The following is a 20,701-nucleotide window of genomic DNA, read 5'->3' on the forward strand; positions in this document are numbered from 1 at the left end:
TATACTCTTAAAGCCACCATGGTGCTGGGTACGTTTTTTTTTAGTCTGAAATAAGGATGGAAAGCACCATAATGACTTTGCCAGAATACAGCTTTTGATCTGATAATAAGTTCTGGCCACACTTGATGTCTTTGTCACCCACCAGCTTGTACTTATAGTTCTGTCAGTGCATAGGCTGAATGTGCGTTTGTGGTAGTTTGGGGTAGGGAAATTTTTGGTACAGAAGCTGAGGTTATGCTCTCCATTACTGTTCACACTGCAAGGTTTGCATTTCAGTGGTTTGGAAAACTTCATATTCCAAAGCACTGATGCAAATAATTCAGAAATCAGTGTTTAAAGTTAAGTCTTCAAAACCTGTGTTTTCAGCAAGTGGGTTAAGATCCTCCACTGTTCTTTAGGGACTTGGCTGCCTGGATGGAGTGGTGGACAGTACCCTGCCTGTGTATCTTTGAGGAGCTACTCTTGCTTCTAAGAGATCATATTTTTCAAGAACAAGCCAATGCTATGAATGCTCAGCATATTTGATATCGAGCCACTTTAAAAGGGTCTTGTGGCTTTGGCATACTTTTGGAAGTCATGTGGCCCAAGCCTCGTTTTGGAGATGAAGTTGTGATAACCCTGTCTCATATATTAAATCAGCTCTTTTGCACTTGTCAGCCCTGGCAGATGGGGTCAAATGAGACCTGACAAATTAGTCTGAAGTCATACACTCAGTGATCATTTGTCCAAAGCAGAAGGTGATAAAGTGGGTAAAATCATTAGAGTACTACCCAAACTGGTAAAAGAGGAAGATGTCACATTTTATTGTGTGCTTTTCTTAATGTCCTGGTCTGGTATTAAATCTCATCTCACAAAGCAGGACACCTTCCATGTTTTAATTGTGATTGTTGCACTTGAAATAATATCAAAAAGCTATTTTCAGCAGTGATGGACAAGATTAAGATGTTCAGAAACAACTGTATGTCTGTAAAACTTTTTCAGCAGAGTAAGCAAAAACACAGATTAACTATCAGTCCTATTATTTCTAATACATAATGAATTCAACAACTAATTCTTGTGTAAGATCTGGGTGTTTTTAGACAAATCCCAGTATCATCAGAGTTAAGAAAAAAAGGAAGGACTGCTTCTACATGACTCTGAAGTTTTTTGGGTTTTGACCTTCAGCTGCAACCAATATTTATTATTTCTTTTCAAGATCGTGTTTTAAGTAATGTTGAATGCACCTGATGTTGTGGCAACTGCATGCTGCTTTGTTTTTTTTCTTTAACTCAGACTGCATTAGTATAGTGACTGAGTGGAGATGGAGGAGAAAAAGGTTAAGAAAAATTGTGTCCAAGCTAAAATTTATAAAGCAAGCTCTTAGCCCAGAGTGTTTTTCAAGTTATTTTCAAATGGTAATTTGCTTTATCCAAACCAAACTCATACAGTGTAAGTAAGTGATTATTTGCATGACTGAATCATTTCAGTGCCTGCAGTCTTTTTAAAATGCATAATTTTGTTGAGATGTTAGGGAAATATTTTAAAATTCTGAAGGCAAAATAACCAGGGTGAATTTTTATTTTTTTTTTCATTGACCTCTTTTATTTTGTGTGTGAGTGTCTCAGGGTGTGTTTGTGTCTGAAACATAATCCGCATTTTGGATTTGGGGGAGAGGTAGTCAAAGAAATCATCCTCATGCATGTGATGGTGATCTTTTAAGATATTTTAAGATTAATATTGCAGTTGTAGAGCAAAATATAATATATCTGACCCTTGAGAAAGAGCATATCACATGGGTTAATCTGATAGCATATCTACCTCTTAATGTAATTACTGTAGGTGATGGGTACACAAAATAGCACAAGCAACAGTGTAAATGAAGGTATAAGGAGGAACATTACCCTAGGAAATACTTGAGAATGCTATTAGAGGTACTGTTAGATATATGTATAACAGATCTTTAAATGTTTCAGATGGGAAACTAATCACTGCTTTTTTTTGCCTTTGACAAGAAGTTATCAATGCTTTTTTATAAAGATTCTTCTTTTTAATAAATATTTGTCATAAGGGCGCAATTTGTGTTCCCACAGCAAACTACCAGACTGTGGTCCTTATCTGACAATGAGAGGAGATGAAAGGATTTGAGGATTTAGCAGAATAAGAAATTTACTGCCTTAATCCCCCTGTTTTCTGGTTCTCACAATTACTAGCTTCCATATTGCTTGCTGTGGTGCCACAATGACTCCATATATAATCACCCTCTATCATTCCTGACTTGGAATTCTCTTCTTCATACGTTCTGATGAAGTGTATTATGTAGAAATACATATTGGAGTACTTCTAAGCCTGGAGTGAAAATGGCCTTCAGAGTTGAGTCTGTCACTTCATAGTGCATAGGTATGTCAGGAGGTGTAGACCAGTAGATGACCTTATTTATGCTGCATATCAGTGTATGGGGTTTCATAACACAGGGAATTAAATACAGTGTAATTCACACACTCTCATTGGCTTAATTTCAGTGTTTTCTGTTATAATGTAAATAAAATCGTAAATGCTTGGGGCTTGGTTTTGGTTTTCTATGCAATAAATGGAGTCTGTTTTGATACAACCTATTTCCACTTTTGCACTGGAAAGCAATGATCCAGGAAGAAAATCGCCTTTCTAGTGATGCTGTCTTTGGTATTCACATCTCTATTTGCCATCAAAGCCTGCTGGAATACCTCTGCAAGGTCTTTGGTGATATTTTATATGAATCATCTTGGTTCATCTGCATCCATTGCTGTGTGTGGCAGTTAGAGTGAGGTCAGATTAGGTACTCCTTGGAATTCATTTAAATTAGAATTGTAATGTAGATTTTGGTTATTATTTCTATTCCTCTGACTGTAGTATATCTTTATTATTATCATGATGTGGTGGAAGAGGAAGATGTTTTTATAAGCAACAATGGAGTAAAGATCCTAAGAGCTCAAAATGCTCATTGGACTAAGGTGAAATAAAAGAAACATGAGAGGATGAGGATTACAGCAGAAAACAAAAATAGTTTCTTTTAAGTGGAACTTGTTATTGAGCATCTTGTACTATCTGTTACACATTTTGATGCAGAATTAAAAATTTTAGACTGCTGTTTTTTAATTTGTTTTTATAACTTAGTGCAGTTATCAGGACATTTTTGATGATGTGATTTTATATTTTTTTAGTTGTAAGAGAGGCAGAATTTGCAATTTAGAGAGTACTTTAGGGACAGTCAGGGGAGTTCCTTGATAAAGCATAAGTTTTTAAAAGACACTGATAGGATCTCTTGCACAGAAATGTGACTGTCACATGTGGGGGAGCCTGTTTTGGGGAAAATAGAAAAAAAATGCATCAGTTGGACCAGGCTTGCAGGGCTGAGCTGCAGACCTCTGCTTAGATAAGTAAGGGAATCTATACAATAGCTTTGCTGTGCAGGAAAAATACATATGTCAACAAGCAAGGAGAGTCTTGAGTCCATGGAAGCTCAAAGCTATAGATGAGCACTGGGGATATGGCTTTGTTGCACAGAGAGAAGTTCAGCAGTGATACCCATGTGAGCTCTAGTGAACTATCTTGCATATAGGAAACAGTATACCTTAGAAGAGCAGTTTTGGCTAATTAACCTTCCAGTAAAATAGCTTATATTAGCTTAGGTGGAGTACTATGCTAATGATAGTGATTCTGGTACTGAGGCTAGCTGCTGCCTTTGGTGGTGGCTTAGGCATCTCCATGGCGTGCCGTGCTCTCTCTGGTAGGTATAGCCTCCCTGCCACCACGGTTTATGGGTAGTTAGCATAATTAGAAATTGCCAATAGACTGCTTCTACCTTGGGGCTTGCTACTGAAGAACTGGGTGATGGAAATTACTCCTCTAAATGTCTTTCCTCCTCACCTGCTGCGAGCAGGTTTTGAGGGTTAATATTGGCACACTGAGTTATGCAACAAGCACAAAGGATGCTGTCAAGATCTGGGACACAGCACCTATTGGGAGGTGAGTGTGGTATGGGTTCAAAAGGGGCATAAAATGGAATTTTTCAGCTCTAGAGCCCTTAGTAGCAGGTCAGTTACCTTCTGCATCTGTAGGGTAAGTGGTAAGTGCAGGTAGCTGCACCTACAGTGAAGGGGTGGTGGTTGAGTGAAGAGTGCCTCAAGCACCCATATTCAGTGGGGCTTTCTTACATGGTGCTTCCTCTGTATATGCATTGTGTGCCATTGGGGAGGTGGGTGATGATGCAAGAGTTTCCATTCTTACTCTGGATCGTGAAGGAGTACCAGTTACAGTCTTCTATGTAGAACATTCCAAGTTTTATCCCCAGAATAATTATCCCCGGAATTCTCCACCAGAGGACTGAAAGTGCCCTTCTAGAGGAGGTCTTGGCTGAACAGTGTGCTGGGATGTATTCATTTGAAAACTTTCTAAAAAGTAGTTTCATCTATTCAGGGATAAGAATAGTTTTACTGACTCTTATCTGTTGTATAGGTATTCCACTAAATGCTATCGTAATACCCATTTAGTCTCACAATAGCTCACAAGGATACTTAAGCAGAATTCTCTGTGCAACCTAGTTTTTTATTATGTTGGGTATTGCTCATGTTGCATACAACACATTCCTGTAAAACTTGCAGTTTGTATTTACAGAGAAATTTCTCTGGAGAGTTAAGGTCTTGTAAAACATTCTTGTTCTACAGCGTGAACGAATTATTGTACTCTGGGGAATTAAAAGTGAAGTGTACTGAAGAAAAGAATTTTTTCATTAAAATGCAGTTTATATTGATAAAACAGATTACTAGCATTTGATGAAATGTGAAACTTGGATCTACACATATCGCTAAATCGCCAGTAGGTTTGTTTTGGCAAGAAGAATAGTATGCAATGTATATCAGGACCAATCATTATACAGTACCTGTTAGTTTTGTATGAGATTAAATTGTCTTTCACTAAAGTACTTGAAAAAAACCCTGCTATATCTGTATCTTGAAGTAGCAGAATGTGGTAACCAAGAATATTAGAAAATAAAAGCTGTCGTGTTATCAGTTTTGGCACAGTCATTTATCAATCAGTATTTTAAACATTGACAAGTGGTAATTTAATAGGGAATGACCCTGTTGGCAGGAAGTTCTAATGACAGATGATGCAAACTCATTTATCACTATGGGGCTGTGCTGGCTTCTTACCTTTCTCAGTATCACAGCTCATATTTTCCAAGTCTGGGATGTGAGAAGCCACAAAGAGCAAAACCTGTGGCACCGAGCCTATAACCACTCCCATCTAATCTGATTAACCCCTTAGCTGCAAATTTCTCTGCAATATATCTGGTAAGATCTAAAAGTTCTCGTATTGATCTAAATGCCATTTGATTTTTAAGTAGGTTTTGCAATAATGCTTGTAAGCATTTTCCCATAGTCAGTTTTCTGGAAATGTTCAAGTTGTGTCACTTTGAATAGGAAGTTGAGACACACTGGTACTTGGCTTTCAAAAACAAACTACATTCTAATAATTAATAGCACATTTCATTAGCAGGCATTAAAAATATTGCATGTGGTGCCCTATACAATGGGCAGCTATTATTATTATTATCATCATCATTACTCCTCCAGAAGGAAATTGATGCATTCAGAGGTTTAATTGATTCGTGCATATTCATGTGGGAAGTCAGTGGTAGAGTCACGACTGGACTGGATTATTATGTGCTTCCATGCATAATAATTTCTGTGTTGCTTGTAAGGAGAATAGACTACCTTGCTGCAATAAGTGTGGACGTTTGCAGTTGAGAGATGTCATGGGAGAGAAGGTGAAAATGACACCTTCATCAGCCAGTAGTATGGATGGCACTTTTAATTCTTACAGTCCATCAGTAAACCAGTAATTAAACTGCACTCACTTGGAATAAAAACAATAATATATTTTTACCTTAATTTTTACAGTAGCAAAAGTTTTCATTGATTTGATGATTTTATGTTACCTTCTTTGCAGCATAAAGAATGCGAGCCTTGCTTTGGGCTTTCTCCGCTTTTCTGCTGTTCTCTGTCAGTTCGTTCTGTTTTCACAACAGAATCTTACTCCTTGAGGCTGGGATGAGGTCAAATACTATCCCCATATTGTATGATTCAGACATGAAATCCTTTCAGAGTTTGCATCAAATTACTGTAATAGAGATGGAAGTTTAAATTTAATTGATTAAAATTGTCATGGCAGACTTGTGTTTAGGGTAGAAAAAGGCTATTGACTAATGGCAGAATCCTACAAAGTGCTAAATACGCTCATTTTCACTGCAGTTATTGAGAGCTGAAGGTGCTTGGCACTCAGTGTGAGTACAGTGTTAACACGCGTTGAAAGAGGTGGCATACAAAACTAAATGCTGAGTATTGAGCAACGTGGCTGCTTCCAGTTCGGCTCCAATCCATGTGAAGGTACAGACTTAAAATCCTTCACGTGTGTGAAAGATGGTTTTTATAGCCGAGGTTGTCCCTGTGGAATTCTGCATTTTAAAATACTGCCCTTCACTATTTTTTATTATGAAATTCATGTATATTACATGGAAGCAGAGATGGATTTTTTTGTTGTTCTTTAAAGTGATTTCATGCTTACAGAATTGTAACAGAGAGGGAAGTCCTGTTGGGCATGCTATTTCTTAGTTGCTACATGAGGCAGTGACAGAAGCTTATTGCCTAAATATTCTGGGTACTTGTAATATAATGAGAAAGAAAGTAGGTGATTTGCTACAAATTGCAGAAAAGGTAAGGAGTAGGAAGGGATATCTGGCTTTTTGGAGATTCTTCGCTGAGAATACAGAATGTTTTGAGAAATAATTTTCAGGGGAACAAAGGAATCTCTGTTGCTAGTTGTGGGGCAATGGCAGTACCTTTAGAAAAAGAATGCAGTTCTAGTTTTGGGGAAAAAAACTCCAAAACAATGAAAACCCAAGGAAGCAGGACCTTTTAAAAGAGCGGTGGAATAGATAACCTTCCAAATCATTATTAAATGTGAAACTAAAACTCTAAGTGGGTTGGATGTGCTTTGAGCACTGTTGTGTGCTAGGTTGTAAACAAATTCAAGGTAAAGTCAAGAGATACGATTAGATGGTGTCAGTGGAAAAGATACAAAGACTTTCTATGGGGATTTCAGAGAATTAAAGAATAAGAGAACAAAATGACATGATGGAATACATGAAATCACAGTTTAAGTTTGAAGAGGAAATTTGAAGCAGAGCTCTCCAGTCCGATGGAGATGACCTTTATGTAAGGTGTAGGAACAAGTTTATACATATACTTCATTTTTACAGAACAAAATGGGATGAAGTTAAATTGCTTTTAGTTTTGCTAAATCACAGATAACTTCTTTGTTGTGCAGAGACTGTTTTAATCTGTTTAGGTTTTCTCTTTTTCTGCTTTTGCATTTGTGGACATTTAATATTTTATATTTTGGACATTCCTCCTGCTCAGTTGTGTCTCCCAAATGAAATAATGCTCCTCTTCTTCTCCTTAAATAATTCAAATAGCATACATTTAAAAATTTGAAAATCCCAATGTAAACGTACCAGAAACACTTTCAAGGTAGGAGGTTGTTCACCTTTACTATTTAAAAGATGCATGTCTAAATAGTAATGAACATTCATCAGAGTTTTAGGCATATAAGCACCAAGTAGTAGGGAATGCTAGTTGGAGAACTATGGGAGATCCAAGTCCAGTAACAATTTTTCAGCTTTTTTTTTCCTCAAGTATTCCAATTCAAATATTCAGTTCGAATACCTAAGGGGAGGGCTACAAGATATCTGGAAAGGGTCCTTTTATGTAGTGGTACGACAAGGGGGAATGACTTTAAACTGACAGAGGGTAGATTTTGATTAGATAATAGGAAGCAGCTCTTTACTGTGAGGCACTGGAACAGATTGCCTGGATAAGCTGTGGCTGCCACATCCCTGGCAGTGTTCAAGGCTGGGTTGGATGGGGCTTTGAGCAACCTGGTCTAGTGGAAGGTGTCCCTGCGTGTGGCAGGGAGGTTGGAGCTAGATGATCTTTAAGGTTACTTCCAACCCAAATCACCCTGTGATCTATGATAAGTCTGTATGAGAAGAGATCTTTGGTATATAATAAGAGATGTATTGCTTTTTTTAGCAATGGGGCATTCTGTGTGTTGTGAAATCCGTATTTGCAGTAGAGGGGTTTTGGATATTGTATAACCAGATATTATTATGTTCAGTCTGTTTTTCAACCAATGTTATAGATACTAACTATAGCCAGAAAGAATAAGATATTAAGTTGAATCAGTCAACCTCTGATTCTCTGAATTTTAGCATGAATTCCTCATAAAAAGTGTGCCAGTTTCCTATGACTCCTAAGCATTGCTCACGTTAGGCTTACAGAAAACTGAAGACTGTCTTTGGCGTGCTGTATTTCCTGTCCCCCATAGAATCTGGGGACTCAGCAGCAGACCATGTTTTCTCTATTTTTGTCAGTGCCCAACCAGCCATGGGGCTAATGGTGTGTAATGTTTTGCCATCATGACAGAGTCCTCATCTTTCCATTTTCCCTCTTTTGTGAGCTCTTTTTGCTTAGAAACCACAGGTATCAGTTCTGCACCAGTTGCAGACTCTAATTTCTCCAGGGTAGATTTGGTATTATGTTCCCTTCTCGGTGCCAGAATACTCATCATGGATGCTCTGTGTTGGGGTTACTTGACTTTGCCCTCCAAACCTCCCAGAGCTATTCAGAGGCATGTTGTCTTTTAAATGCTCTGAGCATTTTTCATCTCCAGCTGTTTGTTCTCATATATGTTAAATAGACAAGCAAGCAGATCTTCCTTCCTTTGGTCACTTTTGATTCTAATTGGTGAAGTAGTCTATATGGTTATGGAAGTAAACACTAAGTGAAAAGAACGTGCAGACATTTAGTCAGTTTCCTGCTGGAGATGCACCAAGCAGCAGTGTAGCTGCACCATACCAAACTAAAAAAAACGCCCAAAACCCTTATGTGATCCTCATACGCCATACAAAAGATATTTTTTAAATATACAGATTGGTGTGTCTATGTAAAGCACTGAAAAATAGTTGTTCTGGTCACACATGTTCCAGAAAGATTGATTTAAGCTGTGAAACAGGTATAGAGAATTGCTAGTAGGATGATTAGGAGAATCTGTATTAAAAGATCATCATCATCAGATTAAAAGAGTATGGTTCACTTGTCCTAGCAAAATAAAGGTTGAGAAGGGAATATATGTTAATCTTTATAAATACAGTCAGAGGATAAATGCCATGAAAGAGGAGGAATTATTGAAGTTGCAGGATAATCCTTATAACATCCACTAGGCATAAATTGGTCATTATTTAAATGACTCAGACGGGAAATTAATAAAAAGGTGTGCAGGGCAGTTTGGTTTGGGTTTTGGGGTTTTTTGTTTGTTTGTTTTTCCTGAGAGGCATTTGGTTTTAAATGACTGTTGAAACATTATTCAAAATTAGAGGAACTTGTTAAATTCATAGAAAGGTTGGTTAACTGATACAGGAATAGTGCCAGGCAGTTGCAGATGTTTGTTCTGATGATATCTCCAAAAGGAAGGGGAAAAAAAGTGGACTGTGAGATGGCCACATAATGGCTTTAGTCTTGAGACCATAGTCTTGAGCCCTGAACTGGCCCATGAAGGAGATGATGTATTTCCAGCACCTCTAAAAGACACGATGGAAAACCAGTCTGTTTTGTATACTGTGCACAGTGTTTAACTTGTATTTCGTTAATCGGATATTTCATAAATGAGCAGTGTCCTGCAAGGTATCTCTTAGTCATTTGTTAAAACTCTGGCTGCATTTGGTATTGAGATGAATTTTTTATTAGCCAGATTAGTAATGACTGTGGTGGGAAGGTAAAAAGAAAATGAGAGAAATGTTTTTGCCTGTCTAAATGAACTGAGTTCATCTGGGCATTTTAGTGCTTTTGAAGAAAGCCACCTCACGGCCAGTGCTTTTGGTCTCTCAACAACTTTTCCATTGACACTCTGGATTTTCTGAGTCATCGGTCTTGGACTTTGTTGTTTTGTGGTAGCCTGCACATCCCTTGGAAGACAGCACACACTGAAGTGATGCCAAGGGCTGACAATCACAGAGCCTGGGGAAAGTATTAGGAGAGATGTGCTTCAGCAAAAACTGCCTAAAGACAAAGTGTTTGAGTACCGTGCCTTTGTATGCATCCTTCTCGATTTTGCCTCATTTTACTTTTGCTCACTGAAGCATTTGGAGGAAATTCTTCTCTTGAGCTCATTGGAGTCAGAATGAGTTTATTTTATTTTTTTTATTTTGATGAGTCTGTATGGCTCTTTCATTTTCATCCTTGTGTAGAAGAGTTTAATACTAAAATTACCTCAGTCTGCACTAGAAGCAGATGGGGCACAGAAAGAGCTTCTAATGCAACAATTCCTTTCAGTGACTGAAATTTTGTCTGTCCTTCCTCAAACTTCATTGGACATCTTTTGGTTTAAAAGTTCACTTCTGTTATCTGCCATCTGATTTTGAATTACCAATTTTGAATTACGTGACTATATATGGAAAAGAGAGGATTGAAGTGGACTTCATTTATGTGCCTAAACTGGCTTTCTTTTGTCATAGAATCCTAGAATGGTTTGGATTGGAAGGGACCTTAAAGCTCATCTAGTTTCAACCCCTACCATGGGAGGGACACTTTCCACTACACCAGGTTGCTCAAAACCCCATCCAGCCTAGCGCTGACATCTAGCCTGGCCTGAACTTGTTGCCGATGAACGCAGGGATAACTTGTCAGGATTCCTGATAATCACAACAATAATAATAATAATAATAATAATAATTTATGTTTTTTAAAAAGCACAATAGCAGGTAAGAAACTACCTTTTTTATTTTCCCCAGTGAAATCATGTATGTTATCCATAAAGTTGTTCATTATTATGATATTAAACCAGTATATCATTAGTTGTGAAAGCAGCTGAGCTCTTTTCAGAGGTACCCAGTGCTGAATTTGCTAGTGCATCTAAATGTTAGCAACTTAATATTCTGTGAGTGTCACTTCATTTGGGCTAGCAATAAGTTCAGTCATTGTGCTGCAGAGGAATGTTTAAAGCTGCAATGTGCATTGGAGTCTGTTTGTTTGCAGCAGATGATTTGCCTAAGCTTTGATGCGCAGTCACTTTCTGACATTTGTGTATTTCAGCAGTGAACAATGTAAACTCATTTTCTGAGCACTTTGATTACTTGCACATAGCAGTGCCCGTGGCATGTGACAGAGAAGAGCACTCTATCCACTAATCAGATAGATATGCTTCAAGCGTATTTACACAAAATAATGAAAACAGCTGTTAGATACCTTTAAACTTGAGTGTGTTTTGTTATTAATCTACTAGCCCGTACACATGACACTATAATTCTTCGCTCACTCAAGTTGCCTTTAATGACACAGTAATAAAACGGAGAGGGATGAAAGTAATGGAATTGTAGAATGTAATGCCTCAATTGTTCTACAGTGTCTTCCTTTTTGCCAAAATAAACCACAATTAGGTCCATATGGTGTTTTGAAGTTTTCAAGCAATGACCCTAATAAAAAGTAATGAATTTCTGACAAAAGAAAGCATGGTGCTCTTTTAAGCAGATATCTTTGCTATTGATCTAGTTATGATTGCAGACTGATATGCTAATAGAAGAAGAAAGGTTCAATGTGCCTGGTACAAGAACTTTCATTTGCGGTTTATTTTATTCTTATGAAATTCAGATTGAAAAGGTAGAAACATGTTGTAATCAATCAGTTATGACTCCCTTTTAAAAGACCTACTATAAAGAAAACAAACAGATTTTTCTTGACAAAAATGGAGTTTGGAAAGCATTTGTTAACTTGAAGTTTCAAATGCAAATGTTAACAAGAAGGATGCCTCACAATGATGAAGATGCTTTGTTTGGATGCATGAAATTTGACTTGAGTACTTTACAGTCTTCAGAGGTCTATGCTCTGTTACTTACTTTATCTCCTTTAACCTTTTCATGTGGAAATTTGAGTGATACTCCACTTTATCTAGGAAATCAAACTATCCATAGAGCAGTTGTTCAGTAAGTACAGATACTCAAAATGCAATGACTAGGGAGGATGTGCAGCTCATCCGCCTATATAGTACATAGCTATGGGCAACCATTAAAAAAGTATGGTGTGTCAGTATTATTCCAACGCAGTAATGATGCCTGAAGTATGGGTAATCTAGCTTTAATAGAGAGAGGATAAGGCAGGTTCTGGAAACAGATACTAGGGGAAGGAGAAAATAAATAGCTAATTTGATGAACCTTCACTGTTAGTGGTTGTCGAATGAATGTTCATACCATGTACATGCAGTCCTAAATGACTGAATTGAAAAGCATCTGCTGGATAATGGACATTATTGTAATTATTTTACTGCAAGTAGAGTAGTTAATGTTGAGCAAGGCCTATAGTCTTTCAACACAAAACTGTTCAGAGTATCCTTTCAAGAAAATCTACCTTGTCTACCTTTGATCGCAGCTGGAATCTCTGAGTGGCTCCTTCACTGGTAAATTAGGAGTCTATTTATTTAATGGACTAATTTCAGTATTGCCTGTTCTCTAAAACTATTGAGCTGCTTTTCAGACTTCCCAGTTTAGTCTTTACTGATGCATCTTTGAAAAGTAACCTAATTTTGGCCTTAATAACCCTTGCTATTTTTAGTTTATATTTACTACCTTTTACACTGGTAATTTCTCTGTCTCCTTGTGTATCACATGCTTTTGTGTGGTAGCCTGAGTGGAAAACTGCCTTGTTCATGGGTAGAACTTTATCCTCAACAGCATATTTTGCTTTCATAAGCAAGGTAAATGGATTGCTATATTCCAATGCTTTTCTCCTTTCTGAAAATAGATGTTTTTCTAATTTCTCACCTTCTTGTACTGCATGCCTCAATTAGATGTGAAAGATTAGTTTTTTTTTTATTGTGAGCATGTTTAATAGCATTTGACTGGTGGTTGGGAAATGGGGCTTGCCTACTTGGACAAGTGTGTGGTCTGCAGGAGAAACTAATCTCACTTCAGATTATAAACTTTGCATTATTTCTGTTACTTCAAATTCTAATAAAAGGAACATAAAAGTGAGAATTCTCACCATCATATATTTAAAGTATGTATGAATTGATTTTTTCTTGATTCAGTTTTGATGTTAAAAGCTTTAAGAAATAATTTCATGCTGTTCAATAACTTTAAATTCTATTAAAAAAAATTCATCAAGGATAGGTAGCCTAGGAGCTGAATGTGTTTAAAACATGCTAGTTTCTATAGCCAGTGGTGGATGAGAAATGTTGAGATTTCACTGTGACTGAACAGCTTTCCCAGGAAACTGGATAGAAGCAATAGTGTTTGCTGTGGTTCTTCATGCACCACTCATGCTTTGGTGCTTGCATTAAGCAATTAAGCAAATTAATATTTATATATTAATATATAAGGACCAAATTCTGCAAGGGTATATCCCTTGACAATTCTAAATAACATCAGAAGACTTCAGAAATTCTGCCTTATTTTTTTATAAAATTCAGTTGAAATTGTTTGACACTTCTAAGTAATTTGAAGTTCTTGGTATATCTGCAAAGGCTTCTACAAGCATACCTTCATACTTTTTGAAATCTGAAGTTTTGACCATTTGTGGTGTCTCAGGTTTTGGCCATTAGTCTGGAAAAGTGATCACTCTGGCCACTGCTGCTTCAGTATTTCATTCATTTGATAAAAGTACCCCAAATGTTCTCATTCCCATATTACTAGTACTTTTGCTTGCACTGTGATAGCACCTGGTACATCCTGTGACTTTCCAACACATGAAGATAATGCAGTTGCTAATGAGAAGCATTAGCACCTAAAAAAAAGATAATAATGTTGGGTTTCTCATGTTTAGTATGGCTGTGTACTTATGGGCAGCTCTATAGATGAGTAAGTACCGTCATATTGACTTTCTTGGTCTGCATGTGTGTTTGGAAGACTAGCTCCTTAATGAACAGTAATTATTATTACAGAGCCCTTAATCTGTAGGCCAAATTATTGTGTTACAGATCTCATGTAAAATCAGGTCTTGAAAAGGAAAAACAATTTTGAATCCGTCATGAAAAACCCAAAAGTTTTTTTTTTTTTGTCTGTTTATCTACATGTATCTTTGGAAATGTTCTGTGACTTTTACTTAATTTCTTATTACATTCAAGTTCCTTAAGAACAGTGTCCATTACTGTGTAATGATCAGAGGTTCTGATTTTTAGCAGTAGACTGGGGGGGCAAGTTTAAGAAAACACTTATTGTACCATGTTTTGGAAACACAAGCTAGTGGTGGGGGTTACGTTCAAAATAACAGGAACTAGTACGGCAGCATTTTAGTAAATTGGGATATAAACAAACATCTGTTGCAGGAATATAGAAATAACATCATAAAGAATGTATGCAAAAATTTAATTGAAAAAGAATGATGCAGAATTGCAGCATGACTTAAAGTCTGAATTGATTTTTGCCTTCAGAGTGAAAGTGGGATTTTTGTGCAACATTCCAATACTATAAAGTATTTAAAATGTAATGTCCTATTAATGTACCTAAAATGTAGACTCTGGGTCACCCAATAAGAATAGTAGTTACAGTAATACAGTATATGTAATATGCAATTATCTCAACAATAGTTTTATTTTTTTCAACAATTTTGTCATAAAAGAACAGTAAGATACAATGAATTTGATTCATTTTGTGTGTGTGAATCATTTAATAGGCCATTACATCTACTATATTAGACTCCATTCTCCTTTCAGAGCTTTTCATTATAAGGCTGTCTTTAATGGAAAGAAGTTTAACCTTCCCTCCCAGATAGATTGAACCCCATAACAGTGTAAACATTCTCATTATAAAATAAAATCCCTTCCCCAAGGGCAGCACTATAATTATGTTGCAGAGTGTTGTACAAATGTTTCTCTTAAAAAATGTTTTCTCATTCTTGTCCTCAAGTTTCTATCATTTTCATTTATGGAGAGAATCAATAATACTTTAAAATTGTAATTTAATAAAATAAATATGATCTGATTATTTTTTAATTTTTTGAAGTTATTTTAATCAAGTTTGAGAAGAAGTCATCAGGAAAATTGCTGTTGATTTATAAATAGGATAATTAGAGGGTTTCCTCCTAAGTACTGTTCACTGGCATTGTGGCTGTTTTTATTGCCTAGTCAAACCTCTTCATTCAATTTTAAAATTGCCTTTTGAATGAACTGCACTATGAGCTTGCCAAATAGTGTCACCATTAATACCTTACCTCCTCTATTTCATTGTCCAGTCTGTAAATGCACAATAAATTGTTCGATAAGGAAGTCAATGAGGTTGTACTAGTTTTTAAGTGAATTACAGCCAAACATTTCAGATTATGTCATGCTCTTACCATAGCGCTGGGCTTAAAAGGTGGTGGATTATTTGGTGTGGTTGCTCCAGAACTAGATACAAATCAAGAAATGCAGGTTCTCACTATTCTGTATCGAGAGAACAGATGACAGAAGTGCACCTTACTAATCCAGTTTACAGTTCTGTAGTGTGTCTCTTAGTCTGATAAGAAAACTCTCAGTAACAGGTACACATGCTCCACAAGGATGTGTTAGGACAAAGATGTTTTGAGGCCGGAGAGTATTTCACTGGTTTTGGCCAGTAAGAAGCTGCAGTAATATTTCTGGAAGGTCTTAAAGCTTCTACCAGCATGCTGGATGATTATATCTCATGAGGTAGCTGGTGGGAATTGGATTTTATTGTCTGCATAACTGATTTTGGGAACCATGCTGCATTGGTGTCAGCATTCCAGAAGTTTTCCAAACCAGTGTCACCTACACCCAGCCCTTCTCTGCTTTGAGAGCTCCTCTGCAGCCAAGGCTGTGACTTCCACCTGGGTACCTCTTCCTCCTGTGTGTGAGCAGTTTGGAAATAGAAATGCAAAAGGCAAAAGTAAGAAACTTTGTGCTTGTTGAGTCTTAAAGAAAGTCTGTTTGTGTGTGTCTCTCCCTTTGTAACAGAAGGAATGTTTCTTATGTTTCTGTCTTCAGACAGTTGGCACACATTTCATCTCAGCAGCTGCTTTCTCTTAAAGTGCAGTAGAGTGTAGGACTGTAGTGACACTAGCATTAATACTTCACATTCTGCTATCATATGCTGTCACTGTGAAATATGGATCTAGGTTACATGTGTTTGCAGACTTTGTACTGCTGAATTATGAAAGCTGACTCCGTTGGAGGATTGTGTTGTATTCAGAGACTGTGAACTGAACAGTAAATGAATGCAGGCAGAGACTTGTAGTCATAAGCACTATCCTCCTTTTTTGGCCTAATTGAGACAATAGCTTTAAAAATGTATAATTGCCAAATAAACTTCACTGTTCTCTTAGGTAAATATATTTAGCAGGCCTCTAAATGTGTCTCTTGTGGGCATCTTTTAGTTGTTATCCTCAACATTGTTTAAATATTATTTTAAAATCCTCTTCTTCTGAATGGCATGAATTACAGCAGATGAGTAAAATTTATTACAAATAGTAAAAGTACTACTGCTGTGACAGAATAAATTATTGGGAAAAATTAGTTATTTTGTTATCAAGAATTAGTATCTATCCATCAATATAGCTGCTGTGTTGTTTTTTTTTTGTCTAGATGGGTGTAAAGGAGTGAGGAGTTAGTAGAGATGTAAATATGAGGTAAGATGCCGTCGGGAATTTGCACTTTAGCACATGTGCCTTTGCATTGCACATGGGTGCATAGGAGATCCTGGCCTGGCCCAGCTGAAGTCATCCGCAGCTGTGTCAGCACATCGGGCAGGAGCTGTGGCAGGCATAAACTAAAGGGTAAGAAAAGCTGCTGAAAAGGAAGGATGGAAATATTTTGAATTGAATGCTCAGCATAAGGAAATACAGGGGTATCTGCAAACACATCTTGATGCGGGCTCATGTGTACAATTTTGCTATGCTGGAAGTATTAATCAGTGTATTAGTTAAAGTCAGATTTGCTTGGTGCCTGAAGTCCTGCCAGTAAATTATTTTATTTGTGAAAACAGCAGTCTTTAGGTATCCATAATTCCACTGACAGTGTCAATGCTAGCAAACCTAGGTGGAGAAAGCTGGAATCCAATGTAACACCCTCCATTAATTTTCATTTTTTACTGTGAATATCAATGAGCATAAAGAGACAGAGTAAACAAACAAAACATACATGTTTTGGTAGTGTTAGGTGATGTTTCTGATAAATGGCATTTAAACGACACTTATTTAGGATTTTCCAAGTGGCAGAAAACCGTAATCTGTATCCTTACCATGAACTGTCTAATGCTCAGAATAATATTAGAATTGCTATCGGCAGTGCAAAAGAAATGTTTAGTCGTACTGAACTTGTCTGTGTATTTTAGTGCTTTGCATACATGGACTTTGTATTGTATTCATATCTAATTTTATGTGAAGTGGTTGCTGTCATGGCTCTTCCCGTGTTAATCTTGATGTTTCTTTTGTGTCTGATACTCAAGTGGGAAGGTGGAGTTGTATCCTATCTGAGCAGAGCTGTTCTTGTACATCAGGGCTTCCCATAACAACCTCTTCTATTGTCATCTCATTCCCTAGCTTTTAAATTGGATCCAGGTTCACATTAAGTTTAAATATGCTCGTCAAGAGTTGTCCTAGACTAGAAACCATGCACTTCTAATTTTATACTTAGTACATTGTTCAGTTGATTGTAAAGAGGTGAAATACATAAACAATTTTAACAGCAGAATATAACCTAATAATGAAACATGCTAGAGGTAATGCCTACATACTCTCTTTGAGTCGTTCCTTTGTTGTAATAAATCAACATGGTGCTTTTTAGGTCCTTGCTCATGTTCTGTGCAACAAACATCTGTATCATCAGTCTTCTTTTCTTTGCCTGTCTTTTCACATCCATGGAGATTTTTATTCTGAGGTGCAATATAAAGAAACTTTGCTATGGTGAGGTTTATTATTTAATATAGGGAAGATAAAATGCTAATTAATTTCACATTTTCAGTCATTTACATTTACTTCTCTATCAAAGTGAAGATCATTTTCTTGATCTTGACTCATCTGTAGCCTTTTCTTATCCAAAAGAATAAGGGTATTGAACTTCAGAATCCTCAGTACCTTTTATCATCAGTAAGATCCTCAGAGCTCATATAGCATGCATTTTTTCAGAGATTACTGTGTAATGTCCCAGAGACATGATGAGCAAAGTTCTCAAGTCCCAAAGGACTGAACTATGAAACTGCATTTCCTAATAGATAAAAAGTATTTGTCATCAGCTGGTTTGCTATGAAAGGCTGAGCAGAAGTACTTTACACTTTGTGCTTATGCATGCATGTGTGCCCATGCACACACTTGAGGTGATAGGAGCCCAGTGTGCTCAGTTGTTTTATTTACTAATAATCAAAATTTTAACTTTTCAAGCAAGACCTATTTCTGGAGCAGTCTAAGCCAAAGACTGAATTTCTGAGGTGCTCTTACAGTTTATTGTGTCTTTCCCCCCCTTATGAGACTTGTTGTGGGACAAGTTCCAAAATGATTTCAAATGCATAGTCTTTTGAGATAATTCAGAAAAAATTGAGCCACACTGTCTGGGTCAATACCAAAGGCAATTATTTTGGCAGGTTTATCGGAAAAGTTCATAAAAAGAAAGGAATCCATTATTCCTCCATTGCACTTCTGTTTTATACCAGTTCCTAGTTGGAAGCAACGTAAGTTGTATTTTGTCCCTTCCGTGGGAATCCTAGCTAAAAGTTTTGTTAAAAACAAAACCAGGGACCCACACAGAGACATTTTCCAAGCCATGTTGGTGCTTCTCTGCTGGGATCCTGCTAGGCAAGTCTTCAGAATTCAGCTAGCTTTGGCCAGCCCGTGTTTGGTCCTACTGCAGATTACACTTGCTGTTAGATCAAATGGCACAGCCTCAAACCAGGGGCATTCACAAAGTGAATCGGAAATGCATCTTCTCATTTAAAGCTAACAGGATATCACATCATGCTTACCTTTAAATTAAATGATGTTCTCAATCACCATTCCCATTCCTTAATAATTACTACTCTCCTTTCAAGTCGCAGTCTTCAGAGGTTTTTGTTATAGGCACTGCTGTGTCCAGCAAGTATTTATTTCTCTAACATTTTACAATATAACCAGAAAACATGATATTATCATGCAGACCTAAAGGCCTTTCCAGCACGACTGCAGAAAGTTGATTAAGCATATGAAAGTGTTTTCACTGTAACATGGATTATTTAGTTCTGAAAAATAAGCATCTGATTCTGATAGACTCCATTTTTAATGAGGAAGCCAAACAACCAAGTAGATGCCGTATTTGTGAATCGCCTTAGTTGGGTATCCAGTTTGCCATAAATCTTGTAACCAAAGGAACATTATAATACTGAGCTGATTACAGAGATTTTTCTGTCTCATTTTTTATACAGCTCAGAGAACTTTATTTCCTTATGACTGTATTCTGTTCCCTGTAATGTAGTCTGGCGCAGAAGGCATAGAGATCAACATTTCTAAGTGGTTTGTTAGATCAACTATGCTTAATGGTTTGTGGACCAGATCTTCAGCTGGCTTAAAGGGCTGCAGTTCTTTGGAAGTCAGTTATAGCAATTTACATCATCTGACAATCTGATTTCTTTTTCCAGCCATGTAGACTTTATCCAACAGTATCCCTAGATTTAAAACCTGCATATTTCTCCCTCAGTTTTCGTAATGCCACTGTCCATCATATTTTAAAAAACATGGCAGTCGGGTGAAGTTCCCAATGACTGGAAAAAGGAAATATAACCCCATTTTCAAGGAGAAAATGGAAGACCCAGGGAACTACAGAGCAGTCAGTCTCACCTCTGTGCGTGGCAGGATCTTGGAGCAGATTCTCCTGGAAGGCACGCTGAGGCACATGAAAAACAATGAGGTAGTTGGTGACAGCCAGCATGGCTTCACTAAGGGGAAAATCCTGCCTCACCAATTTGGTGGCCTTCTGTGATGGGGCTACAGAACTGTAGATGGGGACAAAGCAGTTGACGTCATCTACCTGGACTTGTACAAAGCATTTAACACTGTCCTGCATGACATCCTTGTCTCTAAATTGGAGAGACATCAATTTGATAGACAGACCACTCAGTGGATAAAGAACTGTCTAGATAGCCACAAGCAGAGAGTTGTGGTCAATGGCTCAATGTCCAGCTGGAGACCAGTAACAAGTGGTGTCCCTCAAGGGTTGGTGTTGGGACCAATCTTGTTCAACATCTTTATCAGTGACACAGACAGTGGAATTGAGTGTGCTCTCAGCAAGTTTGCTGATGACACCAAGCTGTGTGGTTTGGTTGATATGTTGGAGGGAAGGAATGCCATCCAGAGGGACCTTGACACGCTTGTGTGGTGGGCTGATGCCAGCCTCATGAAGCTTAACCATGCCAAATGCAGGGTCCTACACCTGAGCCAGCTCAATCCCAAGCACAGCTACAGGTTGGGCAGAGAAGAGATTCAGAGCAGCCCTGTGAAGAAGGACTTGGAGGTGTTGGTTGATGAGAAATTTAACATGAGCTGGCTTCAGTGTGCGCTTGCAGCCCAGAAAGCCAACCGTATCGTGGGCTGCATCAGAAGGAGCGTGACCAGCAGGTTGAAGGAGGTGCCCCTCTACTCTGCTCTTGTGAGACCTCATGCGAGTATTGTGTGCAGTTCTGGTG

The 20,701-nt window shown here is 37.5% G+C and overlaps 1 protein-coding gene across 8 annotated transcripts in view; it reads left to right on the forward strand.

The window, feature by feature from the left end:
* Positions 1-20,701, forward strand: part of GTDC1 (glycosyltransferase like domain containing 1) — a 183,512-nt gene that overhangs the window by 92,242 nt on the left and 70,569 nt on the right. The gene's annotated exons all lie outside the window — the stretch shown is intronic.

The sequence above is a fragment of the Melopsittacus undulatus genome, chromosome 4 (assembly GCF_012275295.1).
Source record: "Melopsittacus undulatus isolate bMelUnd1 chromosome 4, bMelUnd1.mat.Z, whole genome shotgun sequence".
Classification (NCBI taxonomy): domain Eukaryota; kingdom Metazoa; phylum Chordata; class Aves; order Psittaciformes; family Psittaculidae; genus Melopsittacus; species Melopsittacus undulatus.